General features: G+C 45.7%; 1 protein-coding gene across 1 annotated transcript in view; it reads left to right on the plus strand.

Annotated features, from left to right (window-relative positions):
* The window catches only part of KCNK9 (potassium two pore domain channel subfamily K member 9), an 87,324-nt gene that overhangs the window by 50,466 nt on the left and 19,710 nt on the right, over window positions 1-17,148 (plus strand). The gene's annotated exons all lie outside the window — the stretch shown is intronic.

Consider the following 17,148-nt stretch of genomic DNA (forward strand, 5'->3'; position numbering starts at 1 on the left):
GTGGAAGATTTAAAAAATAATAATCAATGGTAGTCATTTGGAGGTGTCCAGATAAGATGGTGGAGGAGTAACATCACAAGTATCATCAGTGTTCTTGTAATCATCAGTGTTACCCTAACAACTCTCCAGCTCGTCACAGGGGTATCATTTCCCTAGGTGTGGAGTATATCAATTATTTTTAAGGGCACCCTGAAATCTAAGCTGTGTCTTCAGCTGGTGTGGGGTGACATTAATACATGACCTCAGCAGAGCTCTGAGGATTTATTCCAGCTGAAGTTCTGGTTTATTGTCCAATTGCCATAAAATGCCCCACACGTCAGTTCGAGGTGGCGAGTACAGAGTGCTGCATCCAAGGGAAATTTTAGGGGAAGCAGAAATAACGAAAAACTCGCTTGCCACAGCTGGCATCCTGCCGGGATGCTGGGATTAAGCTGGCGAACGCTTATAAATAGCGCGGCTGGCCCTGGTTGTAGCTTTCCCCTTAATCCACATGGTGTAGTTCCTCCCGAGCAGCCGCCTGAGCCTTGGGGTCAATACCGCTTCTGAGGAAGAAAAGCTGCCAATGAAGGGGCTGGTTGCCTGGTGTCCCCTTCTTCTGGCTTATGTGTTGGGAAGCTAATTGCAGAAAGTTCCCAGCTTACGGGGAAAAAAAAGTGGAAAAGACAAATGGGGAAAGGATGATTGGATTTTGCTGTGAGCCTGAGGAGGTGAATAGTTGGAATGTGGAGTTTATTGTGAAATGGAGGCCTAACCCAATGGCCTTTGAAATCAATAGAAAGCCTCCAACTGGCTTCAGTGTCTCTTTGTTCTAAGCAAGAGGAATATCATGGAAATGGGAAGGCAAAATTGTAACAGGCTTTAGACCTGCAGAATGCACACTTATCCTGGGCTCTACGGAGATGCAATTACCTGTCTACACTCATGGAGAGACAAAATAGTGGTGTTTGCCTTAAGGAAAATGATTTAAAAAAAAAAGAAAAAAACAACAAAAAGAAATAATGCATTCAGGGGAATTGGATGGAGATGTCTGCAAAGGATGAGGATTAAAGGCTTGGCTCTGCCTGTTGCACTCCTGCCGAAACCTGAGTTTAGAAGCAAAGTAAAATAGTGCAAGGAGCAGACGAGCCAGTTCCAGTTCTACAAGGAGACGATGGGTATCATTAGCTAAAAGATAAAGGAGATATTACATAAAAAACAACAAATAACTTCCTATTGTAGAGTCAAAGAACTGAAAAGATCTATTAGAGAGTATGCAGGAGGGAGCAAAGCCAAGTTGGCAATAAATTGAGGACAGACAGGTTGTCTTGGGAGTCTTCAATCTACCTGGCTGTCTGTGCACATATCAACCATCTTATACGTGGGGCATCCTATAACTACAGTAGAAAATCAGAATAGTCCATGACACACTGAAGGTGTTGCTTTGCATATGTATACCTGAACAATGCCTGGTTACTATGGCAATGGGCACTATAGAAAGCCTTCATAGGGGTTCCTTGACCATCCAGTGGTGGGAGAGAGCGATCTGAGAGGGGGTCTTTGCCAGATGGATAGCTTCTAGAGAACACCCCTACAGGGACTAATGGGTCTTCACTGGAGACCTTTGATTCATATGTTGAATTTGTATTCTTTAAGAGAAATAAAATGAGCTCTGAACACCCAACCTATGCAGCTAGGGTCTTTGGTGGCACATGGCTAGACATTGGCTCAGAAACTTACGGACACCTGAGTAAATACCCTGGATTTTACATTTAGTGAGGCCCATCAGGTATTTAAATGTGTATCTGCTTTTAAACAGCTAAATCCATTATGTAGGTGATATTAATATCCTTGAACAGGCAGTGAACTGGGGTGAGACTCATGGAATCAGAGAGTCATGGAGGTTTGAAGGGACCGATGGAGATCCTCTAGTCCCCAGCTCAAGCAGGGTCAGCTAGAGTGGGGTTGCTGAGGGCCACATCCAGCTGGGGATTGAATATCTCCAAGGAAGGAGACTCTACAACCTCTCTGAGCAACCTGTTCTGGTGTTGACCACTCTCACAGTAAATAAGTTCTTTACGTTTAAATGGCATTTCCTGTATGCCACTTTGTGCCCATTGTTCTGTCAGTGGGCACCACTAAGAGTCTGGCTCTGTCTTTGTGACGTTCTCCTGTCAGATATTTATACACATGGATAAGATCCCCCTGAGCTGGGGGGGATAAGATCCCCCTCTTCTCCTGGCTGAACAGTCCCAGCTCTCTCAGCCTCCTCTTGTGTGACAGATACTCCCACCCCTTAATCATCTTCATGGCCCTTTGCTGGACTCGCTCCAGTATGTCCATGCCCTTTGCTGGACTCGCTCCAGTATGTCCATGTCTCTCTTGTACTGGGGAGCCCAGCACTGGATGCCTTGGCTACAAGCACTGTCCTTTGGAGAGCATGCACATTGTCCATCAGAAAATGATCAAGGGAGGCAGGATCTGGACCCATGAGTCCCAACTCCCTGCTCTGACAGCGAGGCCATGTTTTTTCTAGTCAGGCTCGGAGATGATTCCCTTCTCTGGCTTCTCTTCCTTGCTGTAATGAAAACCTGGTTGGACTGATTATCAGAAGTGGAGAAGTTGATGAGTCACTGTCTTGTAGAGCAGTGCAATTTTGTGTGGAGTGCTGCACTGATCTGCCTACCCATCTTAGGCAAAGATTTATTTATGGTGCTCTCCGAAGTGATATTGTAATATCCTTTTCTAGTCCACGTTCCCTCTGGTGCCTGCTCACTACGAGATTTCTTTTTTTTTGTTTCCCCAATGTGTTAAATAAGATTATAGCGGATGGAGGTTGAAGGGAGCAGGATATTGTTAGGATTTTTATCATCAAATTACTACTTTAAGCAAACTGGAAGTCTCTGATCAGTCATGTAGAGCACAGTGTCCTGGTCCTGGCCTTGATGTCCTCTCTCCTCTCAAAGCCCCAGCAAGATTCAGTGAGGATCCAGAGGTTACCTGAGGTAAAGGTGGAAAACATACTGGTGTGAACAGCTTCTCCTGGTGCTGGCTCCTTCACTCTCGGGGAGAGTTCAGAGGCAATAGGGTTGTCTCAGTGAAACATTTCTCCTGCTTGGTAAGTCATGCTTCACTAATGTACTCTCCTACCAGGAGGCTATTTTCAGTTTATGTCCATTCCAAAAATGAGAGCACATCTCCCCACTCCTCCCCAGCCTCCTTGCTCTGCCCTGGGATGGCTCGAGGGGCTGGTGGAGGTATCTGATGCCTGCAGGGAAATGTGGGTGCTTTGCCATCTTCTTCTTCACTGCAGCGTGAGAAAAGTGATCTGCTGAAGGTGTCTATGGCAGGCAGAGCTGGCTGGCCACTAGTTTCTCCTCGTCTGTTGCAGGCATGAAGGTGGTCAAGTCACATTTAATTTTGATATAAAATTAGGATGTGTTTAGAGGCAAATTCAGTGTGTTTCCTGGCAAGAGACCTGCGTTGCCCTCAGCACTGCTAAGTTTAGATTGCCAAGTGCAAGTGATAAGGTGGTACCTTCCCTGCTTCAGAAGAAGTCCAGTATCTCCCTTTCTACAGTGGGCTAGAGGATGCATGGGGGGGATGTTCCTTTCATCTCCTGAAATACTGAATTTGCCCTATTTTGACTCGTGCTGTCCTTCAGTCAGTATACAGAGGCTACTCAGTCTAATACCCAAAAAGTTAACCCAGAGGGGCAGCAGTGAAATGGTTAACAAGAAGGGCAGGGGAGCGCAGAGAGATGGAGATGAAAAGGAGATGAAACGGGATTATCCAGGACAAGTTGTTTTGGTTTGCTGCAGGGGGATGAGTCACTGGTGATTGTGGCTAATGTCGACTGCGAGAGATGTGCGCCTTTTTTTCTGAGTGAGATTTTGAATGGAAAATATGGTTTAAATGTGGACTAATGTCAAACAATGCAACGGGGACGGTAAAGTGCATATGTTAAACTGAACAGCTCTGCAGCCAGCCGCCCGGTGAAAGTATTGATGGGTTATTTATTGCAGATTATATGACAGGGGAAGAAATCTGGCTCATCGGGGGCTAGGGAAATTAAATGTTACTCTCCTGTCACAGTAGGTGCTGAAATCAGTCTGTTACCTCCTGTTACCTCTTCTGATGAGCATGCAAGGCAGCCTGTTGCTCGGTGGATGAGGCCAGCTTTTTAGAGTTGTAGCTGACTAATTTTGAGGGCAGCAATAACGTTTCTGGTTATGAATTTCAGAGCATAAAATGTTTTCTGCATAGATCAAGAAAGATGACATCCCTGCCACGTAAAATATTGATTATCCATTATGGAAGTATTTTTACATAAAGAGAGCTTCTTTGAACCATCAGATAATGGTCCTACTAGAAGCATGATACTGAAGCAGGCCTTTTTTTTCCTGTTTTGTGCAAGATTTTGACTTCCATAGGTTTCAAGAGAGATCACCCATTTTACACCCCTATAGGGCTTGACCCTGTTTCCGTGTCATGTAATTCTGTGCCATTATGTGAATACTGTGTCTCTGCTTCCCTGCGGAAGTGTTGGGAATGTGTTAGCCAGGGCAAATTTAGTCCTGTGCTTAGCATCCAGTCAGTGATACTGCTCCCCAAACCCTTCTTAGATCTTTAAGCCTGGTTGTGGTAAGGGTTCTGCACACACAGTTGGTGCCCTTGGTGACTGATTTAGTTGGCCCAACTTTTCTTAAAGCAGGAAAAGATATTTCCTGCTTTGAAAACAGTAGTAATTTCTTTGCTCATCTGCCAACATCTGTTGGTGTGTGCCAGTCACAACTTATGTGTCTTAATCTGAAGTATACCATGCTCTAACACCTACCAAAACCCAGGCCTGAAGGGACTTGGCTCATGCCCATGGCCTTTGGGGACCGTTGCTATGCGAATGATTAATAGTGATAACGTACGTGCCGTGGCCCTCTGTGGCTGTTAATACCAACATTTGGTAGATTTTGGCAAGAGTGCTGAGCGTTGAGGGTTGCCTTATGGCCGTCCTTGATGTGTTATGTGGTGCAGGTAAGTGCTAACAAGTACCTAAGCAGGCAGAGCTGGAGAGATGTGGCTGCTGCTTTTCCAGTGGAGGGACAGACTAGAAATCCAAATCAACCCTATGGTAACATACAGCTAAGTTTTTGGGGGACTTTATTTGCAAACTGATTGCTTTTTACTGGAGAGACATTTCTTCTACTATAAAGAACCTGGTGGCTAGTACCTGACAACGGGGTTCGTTGCATTTGGCTTATAAAATTATTATTCATATAGCAGCAAAGATGAAGGACCTGAGTCTGTTCATACTGAGACGGCTGCAAGGTTACCAAGCAAAGAGCATTCAGCATTACGAAGCGATTTGGTAAATCTGAATGAGATCAGCAGTCATTGTTGAGAGCAGCCTAAAAACCACCACAGACAAGGCAATCTGAATGCAAGCTGAATAGATGGGACATATTGCTTTATGCAAGAGCCAGTCATATGGAGTCAGGACATGGGCAAAAAGCAAGGCTAACCAGCTTAGGAGACAATTAGGCTGTGGCTGAGCGGAAGGAGATAGTTATGTGATTTAAATGCTGGCAGAGCTGTCGGATCGGGGTTCTGCTCCTAACCCTGCCGCAGGCTCACAGGCTTCTTCGTTTGCTATTGATGCTCTCCCCTGCACAGCCTTGTTTCATGGTTCAGAGCTGCCGAAGTACAGGAGTTGCCATATGGGGAGCAAAATGTTTTGCTAAAGACTTTGAGCTCATTGCAAAAACAGTCAGGTCTTGATTGAGAGAGGGATGCTGGCGGCAAGGCTGGTTCCTACAGTGTCTATAGGTATATATGCATATGTATGTGTATACAGGTATTTATGTAGCTGTGTATGTATGTGTAGCTGTAAGGCTGTCATTCTTGCCTCTGCCTATCACAGACTTGGAAGTGCTTTTTAGGAGGTGATAGGGGAGGTAGGAGCATAGCTGTACCCTCGCCTTCTCCACCCTGATCTCTCCTGATGTCTCTGGCTGGCCACGAAGAGAAGATGAGGGGGGAGCTGCACCAAGGTCTCCAGCAGGCTAAAGCAAAAGCTGAGACTCTGCCTGCTTTATATCAAAAAGTATTGTAAAAAAGGAGTTGGTGGCCTCTTGGGTACAGGCAACTGCTCACTGTGATCATCTAGCAGAATGGTGGTCCTTTTGAAATACCCTTGGTATGTGGCAGACCCGTATTGGGAAAATAGATCAGTTGCCTGCTCAGAAGGCAGTATTTGCCAGCAGGTTTTATGCCAAAGTGTCTGAGTCAGTGTTCTGCGCGTGGGGAGTTTCTGGGTTTCCCGACGCAGCCCCGGTGGCCAGTAAAGCCCAGTGGCGCAGGAGCCGGCACTGGTCTTTGGAGGTGGCCAGTCTTCCTGCCACCGCTCACCAGCGCTGTGGAGGGGCTGAAACCTTTCGCACGACGACCTCAGGAAGCTCAAAGTCACTTGTGCTTGTCTCGTGCACATGGAAAGCTCTCTAGGAGCACAGAGTTTGCTCTGGAAAGGGGAAGGGAAAGGGAGGGACAGATGGGAAAGAAAGTGGCAGGTGGGAGAAGAGAAATAGGGCAAGTGCAGGACAGACTTGGAGCCAGTGGTGGCCAAACCTGCTAGCCAGAACATGCCAGGAGGAAGTAGAGATCATGACCAGCCATCAAAACATCCCCTGGATCCCTTGCCAGTCATTTCTCCCTGGAAAGACAAAGAAAACAGGAGGCTCACTGACTTAATGTCATCCCAGGAGCCTCCAGCACAGCGTCATCAGCCGTAGCATGCCATAGGCTGACCTTCTCTACCCTGAGTCAGACTTTGTCCTCTCTTGGTTTGGAACCCCTCTCTCGGATGGGCCAGAGAAGATCAGACTGCCAGGAGCCAGAGTGTGAAGGACTCAAGAGGCCGTGACGGCCATGTCCTGCATGGCCAGGAGCAAAAATGAATGTGACATGGCTCTCCAGCCGAAACAGAAGAAAATGTGAGGAGCACTGTCCCTAATTTGTCAGTCAGGCAGAGCTCTGGTGATGTGAGGAATGGGAGGTGACATCCCGTGGCGCAGCCACCGTTAGGGAGGAGGATGGCATGTGCATGTGCTCAGCCCTGCTCTACATCAGCGGGGCAGTTATTTCCTATCGGTCCCCTCTGCCACAGACTTACCAGAAAAGGTCTGCTGAATAAGCTGTTTGACTACAAAAGCCAGGGAAATAGTAATTTTGGCAAAGAACAAGTTTTCTGGAAATCAATTACCTAAAATTCAACCTCCGGCTGGGTAAGATCCTGCAGATTCCAGTATAGGGTTTGCGTTGCCTGATGGATTGCTTGCGTTGGGGATTGCTCTCTCCTCATTTTAATTAGAGCCACTTTCAACAAATGCAGCAAGGAACACCCTTTAAAACCAAGTCAGGCAGCTCTTCCCCATGCACCTTTCAAATACGGGCAATGAGGCCATTGATCTTGCCACCTTGTTACATCCAGAGATCATAAAATGAGACTCGTGCTTAAGTGGATTATGTAGTTTTGCTCAGTGGCTTCACGTGGAGAGCAGAGACTGGGAGCCAAGATTTCTAGTTCCCTGCATTGCCTGTTGGCAATGGCTGGGCTCTTCCGCAGCGTGTGACATGGCCACCTGCTTCATTATTTGGAAGAAAGCTGGGGCTTCCTTCAAATGCACCTTCCTAGGGGCCTGTCCTGGATCCCTCCCACAGAGCTGGATTTCTTCGCTGTTTATTTCTTTCCTGTTTTCTTTATAGGCTTCAGTCTTTAAATCTGCAGAATGCAACTGGAAAGATGCTACGCAGACGAGCTTAGAGATTGCAGCTTGTGTGTGAATCCCCCTGGACTCTTGGCGTGACCTCCAGATACGCTGTAGGTGCTAGGAGAGGAGTAGATGGCTTCATGCCATGATATAAAATGTGCAACACTTCCTGCAAGCAAAAAGAAGAGACTGAAGCTGTTGTACCCTCTTAAGAAAGGGGAGTCCCCCACTCATAGCTTCAGTTAAGGGCAGATATTCAGACCTTGTTACGCTGTTACCGAAAAAAATGTGGATTACCAGGAAATGCACAAAAAGCAGTGGGAAGGCAATGCAAAATACTAGTGGAGGGTTAAATCTGGAGAGCTTGTCCAAGGGATGAGTAAAAGGGTTTGTGCTACCTAGCTACAAAAATTTAATGGATATAAAAACTGAAGAAAGAGGGGAATGATTTGGCTTAGTCAAAGGGCATAGCACTTAGCAGTAATGGGGGGAAATTATGGAAGGTTAAAATCCAGGTTGAGTACAGTACAAATTTGCAGTCAGATGTGTTAGTTTAGAGAATAACCTCCCATGGAGATGTGTGGCACTTTTAGTTGGCATTTTGTAACTAGGTAAGTGCACAGAAGGGATAAGGGCGAATGGGCATCTGGAGAAAGGAATGGTGTGTGAGTAAGTCTGTTGAGATATGAATGCATGTGAAGCTGCGTTGTGAGGACCCATGGGTATTTTGCCGATAAATAACATGAACAGAAAAGCTGGGAGAATCCAGTGGGATGGTTTCCCAAGCAGCTATCCCAAGGAAGACTCTTATGGGAAAAATCACAAATCAGCAGGGTTTATTGGAACATTTTTATGTCCAGTGCTTGCTGTTCAGAGATCCCACAATCATTTTCACTTATTGATGGACAGGCACCACTATTCCCAATTTACAGAGGCAGTAAAGAGAAGACTTGGAAGGCCAAGACTCTCTGTAGTCACTTAGTTGGTTAGCAGCTGACCTGAAAAAAATTATTATTTCTTATCATTTAGGCTTTTCTCTGAAGCGTACCACCTCTGAAGCTCATATCTTTTTTTTTCCTTTTCCAATCGATACTGGAACCTGCTGTACCAAAGTGCTGCTGGGAAGCTGTCTCTTGAAGGGGGGTAATCTCCAGCTGAATCACAAGAAAGATTGTATCTGTCAGATTTACATTACAACTTTTGAGATTTTTTTAAATGCTTTTTAAAAATATTTGAAGCTGTAGATAGTTCTCCAGACCCAAAAGGAGAAATATCTGAGGTCTTTTCAGCAATCACGCCGGCAACTTCATCCAGGAAACAGCGGTTTTCTTGGCTTCTTATGGTACCTGTTGTTATACCCAGTATGCAGGAGCCGCTATATTCTGAATTTACAGGAAGCCACAAAGTTCATGTGTTCATTCATTTATTTTTAATCCATGCACTGAGCGGGAGGCAGCCAACAGCTGTTGCACCAGGATCCAAGGAGGGAGGGAACAGCAGCAAATCAGGGATTACAAATAAGTCCCTCGTCCGGTTGGAAGTGTAGGAGAATTTCCAGGTGAACAAGTCAGACAGAGACATCTGTAATTGTTAAGGAGCCGGTCCCTAGCTAAGAAGTTCGTCTAGTGAAGAGTCAGTCTGGAGCTCCAAAGAAATGTCCAGAGAACCACAACCCTTTTAAGTCTGCAAATCTTGGAGCAGTTGTGAATTTGTCCTGAGACAGAGGAGTCCAGTGGTGACAAGAGACATTACATTTTCTTTTCTTTCCTTGCTCATTTGATTTTCCTGTTTATTCTTAGCATCACATACAAGACACAGTCATTTTCCCAACCTCTTTAAAGCCCCAGGATCCAGTTCTGCTCATTCTTCATTCTGTATTTATTTAATATGTGCAAGCAGAAGTTAGTTGATGAAACATGCTACTGAACTGAATGAGGCCATCACAGGAGAAAATGGGTTTATTTTTCTCCTTAATGATGATTCAGATAAGTAGGCAATGACTCCTGGAGGATTTTGCGTTGAGATCATGGAGTTACAGGCAGCTCTCCTTCCATAGTTCCCCTCAAAGCCTCAGCCTTGGTTCTAATGTGTCATGTTCAACTGCTTTGACCTCTTGGTACCGATGATATTATGCAGTGAGATGCATTTGGGACTTGGAACAAAGCAGCCAGCATGGACTTGATGTTCAAAGATCCCATGTTGATTACCAGACCCACACATGTTAGTAAAAAAGTACAACCCAAGTGCCACACTTCTAAACATGAACACAACCATGGAGCCATGCCCTTCCTCTCAATCTGTGTGTAGTGTTGATTGAGGACAAGGAAGGAGGTGGTATTTCTCTTACCTAAGGCCCATGTTTGAGCACAGTGGTCTCCAGATTAGTACCTGGAGAGACAGTGTCTCCAAGCCCATGAGCATACAAAGGTGCTAGCGTGATGTTGGTGTGAAGACAGGCTTTGACATACATACAGCTGGCAGCCCAGATACTGGCTGCAGTGTGATGGTTGGTCGTTGGCATCATGGCTAAGAGACCAGGAGTTTAACCAGCTACACAAGATTAGGTTAAAGAAAAGCTATGTAGTGGTAAAACTTCCAGAAATGGCCATTGAAGAGGATATATAACACACAGTGGTCTGTCCCCAGATCTGTATATGATTATATCTGACACCCTTTACTGCTTAACTTTTAACTTACGGACTTTGTAGGAGCAAATATCTTAGGCATGCAAACAGCAAGATCTCCTTCCTGTCTGAGATAGGATTTTTTTCTAAATTGGTTAATGCCAATTGCCTGTGCTTCCTGATAAGCTAAATAACTGCAGTTGGGATCATCTTCATGGAAATTTCCATATGCCCCTTGCGGAGAAGCCAATAACCAGCTGTCAAGCAATGAACCTCAGCCCAAACACCCGACCAGGACAGCTGCTAAATGGGTATGGAGGGAGCGATGACTCCACATCCACATCCAATTCCTGCCTCTGTGTGACGAGGGGGTTGCAGGGTTGCATGACTGCTTGCACAGTGGGCTTGGGCTGCTGCAGAATGGCTGTCCCAGCTATACAAGAAGCTCCCAGGTGGAGATACGGGAACTGCTGCTGTCGGACTTCCCATAAATTCAGCCCAATTAGGGATGGAGAGGATGTCTTCTTTGTTTGGTCCCCATCCCTTTTTCAGTGCAGAGGTGGAAGGAAATGCTGTGATCATCAGTGCTGGGTTATTGTAGCTCTTCCTTGGTGGCCAGCAGTCTTTAAAGGTGGTCTTGCCTCCTCCAGCCCCTACAGAGCTCCCACGACTGATAGCAGAGTGAGCTTTGCTTTTGTCACTTATCAGCTCCACAGCAATACAATGTTTATTGCAGCTTTGTTCTTTCTTTCCTTGAAACGTAGGCTAGTGTCTCCTATTTCCCTTATGCTACTCAAGGAGTGGTAGAGATGGTGTATTTGGAGTATTTAGAGCAGAATTTTACAGTTATCTAATCTGCAACTTGAGAGAAGTAATATATGTTGTTCAGGAGTATAGAGAATTGTTATTATTTTATTAAAAGTGCATTTTTTGGTAAAGAGGATCCTTAGCCAATAATCAAATAAGAGAAGCTGCAGATCACTAGGAAAACAATAAAGGATCAGACTAATGACTCTTAGGGCCTCATTTGCTCTCCAGTTAATTAAACAGACAACACAGATGCTGCTGCTGTTAATAATATCATTCAATTACTGTGCTGCTAAGTATTATGGTCCCTAGGAAACCATTACCCAGTGCTGATTGAGAAGGGGAACTGTGAAGGGCTACTTAGGGGACAATAAACCATGTCTCTGTTGAAAAGGGGGCTGAAAGCAGTGTTTACTGGAGACACTAGGTGCTCTAGTACAAGTAGGTGCAAGGTTGTTTGAGGTGATGGAGGAGCTGAAGGGCTAATCTGAAAAGCTATGCTCCTACCCCAAGTGTGCTAACGAAGCTCAGAGCAGCCGGTCGGAGGTCAACGGGAGGCATTTTTGTGAAGAAGGGGCTGGGGAGGAAGGCTCTTTGCTTGTGGAAAGAAGAGAGTGTGTGCATATAGCAGCCGAGAGATGGATGGTGAATAAAAGGGAACTGGAAATGGAAAGCATCTCTCCGAGGGGGACAAGGGATATCATAAAAGCCTCATTGAGCAGTGCAGGTAGTAGATTCACTTGTCTAATATTGCACTCTCCTAGTTTGAGGGCAAGTATAAAATCCAGGGCTGGCAGTAGAAGACCTCATCTCAGCCCTTGCAACTTTATCGAACTTAGCTTTCTCGTCCCAGGCGTTGCAGCGACTCAGACTATTGAGCTGAATGAGCACAGCACAGGGCAGTCCCAGGTGGCTCCCATTCATGGCACCAAGCTGCTTCCCCCAGCATCCTGGGAGTGTGATGCACAAGGGTGTGAGAGGGCAGAGGTTAGGTGTTGAAAGGAAACCTGGACCTTCCCCAGAGTCCTGATGTCTCCTTGCACCATTTCCTCTGTCCCAATCCGTCGGGTATCCCGCATTTCGCTCACAAGGGCCAGAGGGTGCTCATTTTTTTTTCTTTTTTCTTTTTTTCTTCTCCTTTTCTCTGTGTTTGGTTGTGCAAAAGAAGCTTTTGTAGTATTTATCTATACTGTGGTAGCAGCTGGAGACCCTGACCAGGGATGTAGAGGGACTTGTATGCTGTGGTGCTCAAGCTGGCAGGTAAGAACAGTCTGGGGTTAATGGTCTGTGTGCTTGGTACTTTCAGCTGTTCTCTGGTCCCCAGGAAATGCCTTGGGTCATGGTCATAATAGCTTAAGTAATATGAAGAAATGTGTTGGAAAATGCTTGGCAGTAGCTCCGTGTAAGAAAACCTCTCCTGCATGGCTGCACTGACATTTTGAGCACAATGCCGAGGAGTTTGGTTCTGTATCAGGCTACTTCTTTGAGGGTTCTCGGGGTAAGCAAGCGAGTGAATATGAGGGTTTGGGGTGCTAATACTCCATCTGTAAAGAGGTGTCGCAGTGTCAGGGGCTGCACTGCCACGTGGTGACACCAAACTGCTTTATAACTGGTTTTGCTAGTTGCAGAGGGATCCTTTACTGGCTTCTCCTGGAGCGCTGTGCCAAGATCAGAGTTTCAGTTTGCATGTTAAAGGCTAAAAAGATGTATGTTTGTGAGTGGATTTGCCCGTGATACAAAATGATTCAACCCCAAACCAGTAAGAAGGGAATTGTATTCACTTCTGAAAGATGCTCTGGGGAAAGTGGTCCATTTCCTTTAAAACTCAATTTAAAAAAAATACCTGTATGGTTTTTTTACCCATACTTGTATTTATTCACTCAGGTTCTCCTTTGTCACTATCTTAATATACTATGCCAAAATAATTTCAAATGGCTTTAATCCCACAGACACCCGTGCTCCCACTGAATTATTGTCTGAGCACCTCAAATCCAGAACGCAGAGACTGTTCTGGCCCCTGGGACTTGTAGCGTGACCTGGCAATTAGCATCTCTTTGCTCTTCGGCCATGAGCAATGTATGAAATTGGGAACACGCTGGGATCTGAGACCTGGGCATGCACCAGCGTCTCACCAGCCCTTGGGCTGGAAGGAAGCCATGAAAGACCAAGGCGAACCCAGATCTGGTGGTGTTGCCAGGGGGTGGACCTTCTACTTCATCCTCAGACTGGGACCATTGAGATGTTTTCAGCAGCTCCAGCTCACCTGTGCTATGTAGCACCTCTTTCTGGAGAGTTGGGAAGTGTCTTGGTGGCCAAGACACTGCACATTCTTTGGCCCAAGGCAGTGGCCAAGGACAGTGCAGTATAAGACTGAATCTCTCAGGATGTGTCCTAGCACCATGGCAAACTCGAGCAGAGAAAAGTTTAAATAGGAGGATACAGTGAAGCAGTAGCAAAAGAAATTTGGACTCAGTTCTGAGTCCTTAAAACACGGTAAATTGGGACTAACGTTAATCAGGGGAATTAAATGCAAGAACAGCCCAGCCCCTTACGATTGCCACTGCTGAGAAAGGAGATTTATTATGAATGAAATCATTCTCCGGGGTGCTTCAGTGTAAGCAAAGCATCTCCTCGTTTCCATATAATTTGTCTCTGCTGGCACTGACCCGTCGAACGGCAGCTCTGGATCTCCTTCACATCAGCAGGACGGGCATCAGCCTCGCAAGGCAGGGACACGCCGCTACACTCGCCCGGTCGCTTGGGGTGTGTGATAGGTGGGAAGGGGCTGGGGTGGCACGGGTGAGCGGGGCCAGGTCCATGCTCCATGTTTGGGAAGACGGAAACCTTTCCAGGACACGGTTTTCCTTGTGTTTCAGCTCTTTCCCAGCCCCCTGGAAAGGGGCTGTCAGAATGTGCCCCCAAAGACACTCACCTGCTATATTTTCAGGGGTGCTTTGTGATGGTGCAAACCTTCCCAATGCTCCCGTTTTAGTTTTTGGTGACCCCTCCTTTACTGTGGATGTGTTCATGACTTGCTAGCTGGCAACAAAGCTGGTGAAAGGGCTGGAAGGCATGTCCTATGAGGAGCAGCTAAGGACTTTGGTTTTGTCTAGTTTGGAGAGAAGGATGCTGAGGGGCGACCTCATTGCTTTCTGCAGCTTCCTGAGGAGGGGAAGCAGAGAGGGAAGTGCTGATCTCTTCGCCCTGGTATCCAGTGATAGAATGTGTGGGAATGCTTCAAAGCTGCGCCAGAGGAGGTTTAGACTGGACGTTGGAAGCATTTCTTTACCGAGAGTGTGGTCAAACACTGGAACAGGCTTCCTTGAGAGGTGGTCGATGCCCCAAGCCTGTCAGTGTTTAAGAGGCATTTGGACAATGCCCTTAATAACATGCTTTAACTTGGTCAGCCCTGAAGTGGTCAGGCAGTTGGACTAGATGATCATCGTAGGTCCCTTCCAACAGAGATACTCTATTCTATTCTAATCACTGGCATCCCACTTCTGTCCCAGGAATGGAAATATTAATTAAGATCAGCCCCACCATGAGGAGCTCCATGTGTGCTTCTAGGGATGGGCCCTCTCTCCAGCAAGGCTTTGGCTTTGGCACCTCTGCCAGTTGCCCGGCCACCATCCCGTGTCTGCAGCCTGCTGAGATCTGTGGATCTCTGCCCCTGCCTCAGCTCCTCCTTCCTCTGATGTTTCTTCGCTTACCCGTTTTTGTACTAAAGGCTTGTCTTGCTCATAAGCTGCCACAGACACCTCTTTAACCACAGTGATAAAACACAGCCATTAACTCTTTCTGGGCCGATCCTCTCCCATCCCACACAACATGTTGACATTTCTTATTTAATCCTTCAGCATTCCTCGTTTTCACGAGGGATTCCCAGTGGGGCATATTAATTAATCTTGCTGGAGTGCAACAAGAAACACACCTGCAATTTTTTCCCTGCTTTATTTATTTATTTAATTAATGAATTCTGATATAGGGATATTTGGTTTCTACATTTGAGGATGTGAGGAGTTGTTCAGGACTTGTTACTAGTTCTCTATCCCGTTACTGGTCTCTATCTGGACTTCGCCTGAGCGTTAAGTAACCTCCTTTCTGCTGACAAGCAAAGCAACGTATTCTTAAATGTATGGCTCATCCTCATCCTACCCTTGTTCCCTAGCTGCCTTCTTTCCTTACACATCCAGAGAACCCTCTTCTCTTTATTTTAATGTTCATCAGGCAGTTCTCATCTTACTTGATCTCTTGATTTGTACTTTTCCCATTCCATTTAAGTATCCCTGTCAGTTCTTCCCTTGCAATAGGTATTATGGTAATCTTGCAAGAAGTTGCAAGATCTATTGCAATAAGCATTATTGTAATCTAATCCCAATATTCTTTGTGCATTCGTCATGGAGAAATTTCAAGCTGCTTTTTTATCATCCCGGTGTTCTTCATACCAAGTGATTCACTTACTAATCCCTTTAATTTTTCACCATTGTGCTTTGGATATTAAGGACTTGGATACCTGCTTTTGCTTATCCTTCTTTTGAATTTAAACAGTACTGGTGAACACTTGATCAAACACTTTCTGTAGCGTCCTCACTGTTCATCTAAACCAAGCATAAAATAGAATTGCTTTTTACTGGCTCTGATGCTATTTCAGGGGAGAAAAATCTATTGCCTATTACATCCAGGAAGGACGGAGCTCAAGTGTCGCTAGTAAGAGTAATTCTCCACTTGCCATCTAGAAAGTTGCAAAATGACACATTTCCCAGTATTATTTTTCTAATAATTTCCCAGATATCCCTTGTCATGTCTGGATCTGATGGCAGAGATCTGTAACAGCTTCCCAGAAAATGAATTGTATTCAGATGGATCCTGTTATAACCATGGTCTCATTTTTTAAATCCTTATGAGCTACTGTGTTATTCACCTGCACTGCAGTTTTGCTGTTACAGCTTTTATTTCTCTCTCAGATCATATCTCCCAGTACGGTGTACCGATGTATCATGTTCCTGTTATCACAGAAATACTCTGTTTCACATCTGGCACCAGGAGTTCTTATTCTTCCAAGCATTCACATTGCATATCTGCCATTTTCCATGGGCAAGTTTTCCTCATATTTTTATTTCCTTCTCAGTTTCTCTTATTCTCTCTCCTTTCTCATTCTTCATATCCTCCTTTCTCTTTTTCACTGCTTCTCTCTGCTCATTTCATCTCTTTTTCATACCCTTTCCCATCTCATTTTGCTTTCCCCCCCCTTTCTTTTTTCCCTCTCTCGCTGTGAAATAGCTCCCATGTCCTTATGAATCCATTTGCGCTTGTCTCCCTGCTTTAGGTTAGCCTGCGAAAGAGTCGCAGGGAACCATGCTTTAAAGGCATTTAAGATGTGCTTAGTCTATAAAATATGGAGCACGCTTGAATACAGTGAATCTGTCTCTGCTAATGTCCCAGTACGTCAGCGAGAGTTAAACAATCAAGGTCAGTGCAGTTCGGGGCTTGTGTGCACACTGGATTACTCAAAGCCCTGCATGTAATGACACTTGTTATCTCTGCCAGCTGCATTTAACTGTTTTGCTTGTGTTCCCAAATCCTGCTGATTTTTACACCGAACTGCCTACTCCAGGCTACAAGTGGAGGAGGGAGAGGATGGGTCCAGTCTGGAAAATGGAGGAGAGAGTGTATGAGCTGAGAAATGATGATGAGGGGGACATGAGAAGAGGCTGGAAGGTATTGAGGGTGGAGAGGGGAAAGTTAAGAGGTTTTGGGGGGAACTGTGGTGGTCAGGATGGAGTAAGAAGGACCATTTGGGTACCCAAATGATGCTGGAGATGGTATACTAGCCAAGATGAGCTCCAGATCTGTGCTCTATTGTGTTTCTGCATGCGAGGAAAGGGAAGGAAAGGGGACAGAAGGCGAAGGGGAGCAGATGTTTGAAGAGAAAGGCATGGAAAGGGACTGAGAGTTATAAAATGTACAGAGTGGGCTGG

Source organism: Gymnogyps californianus, chromosome 2, assembly GCF_018139145.2.
Source record: "Gymnogyps californianus isolate 813 chromosome 2, ASM1813914v2, whole genome shotgun sequence".
In the NCBI taxonomy this organism is placed as follows: Eukaryota; Metazoa; Chordata; class Aves; order Accipitriformes; family Cathartidae; genus Gymnogyps; species Gymnogyps californianus.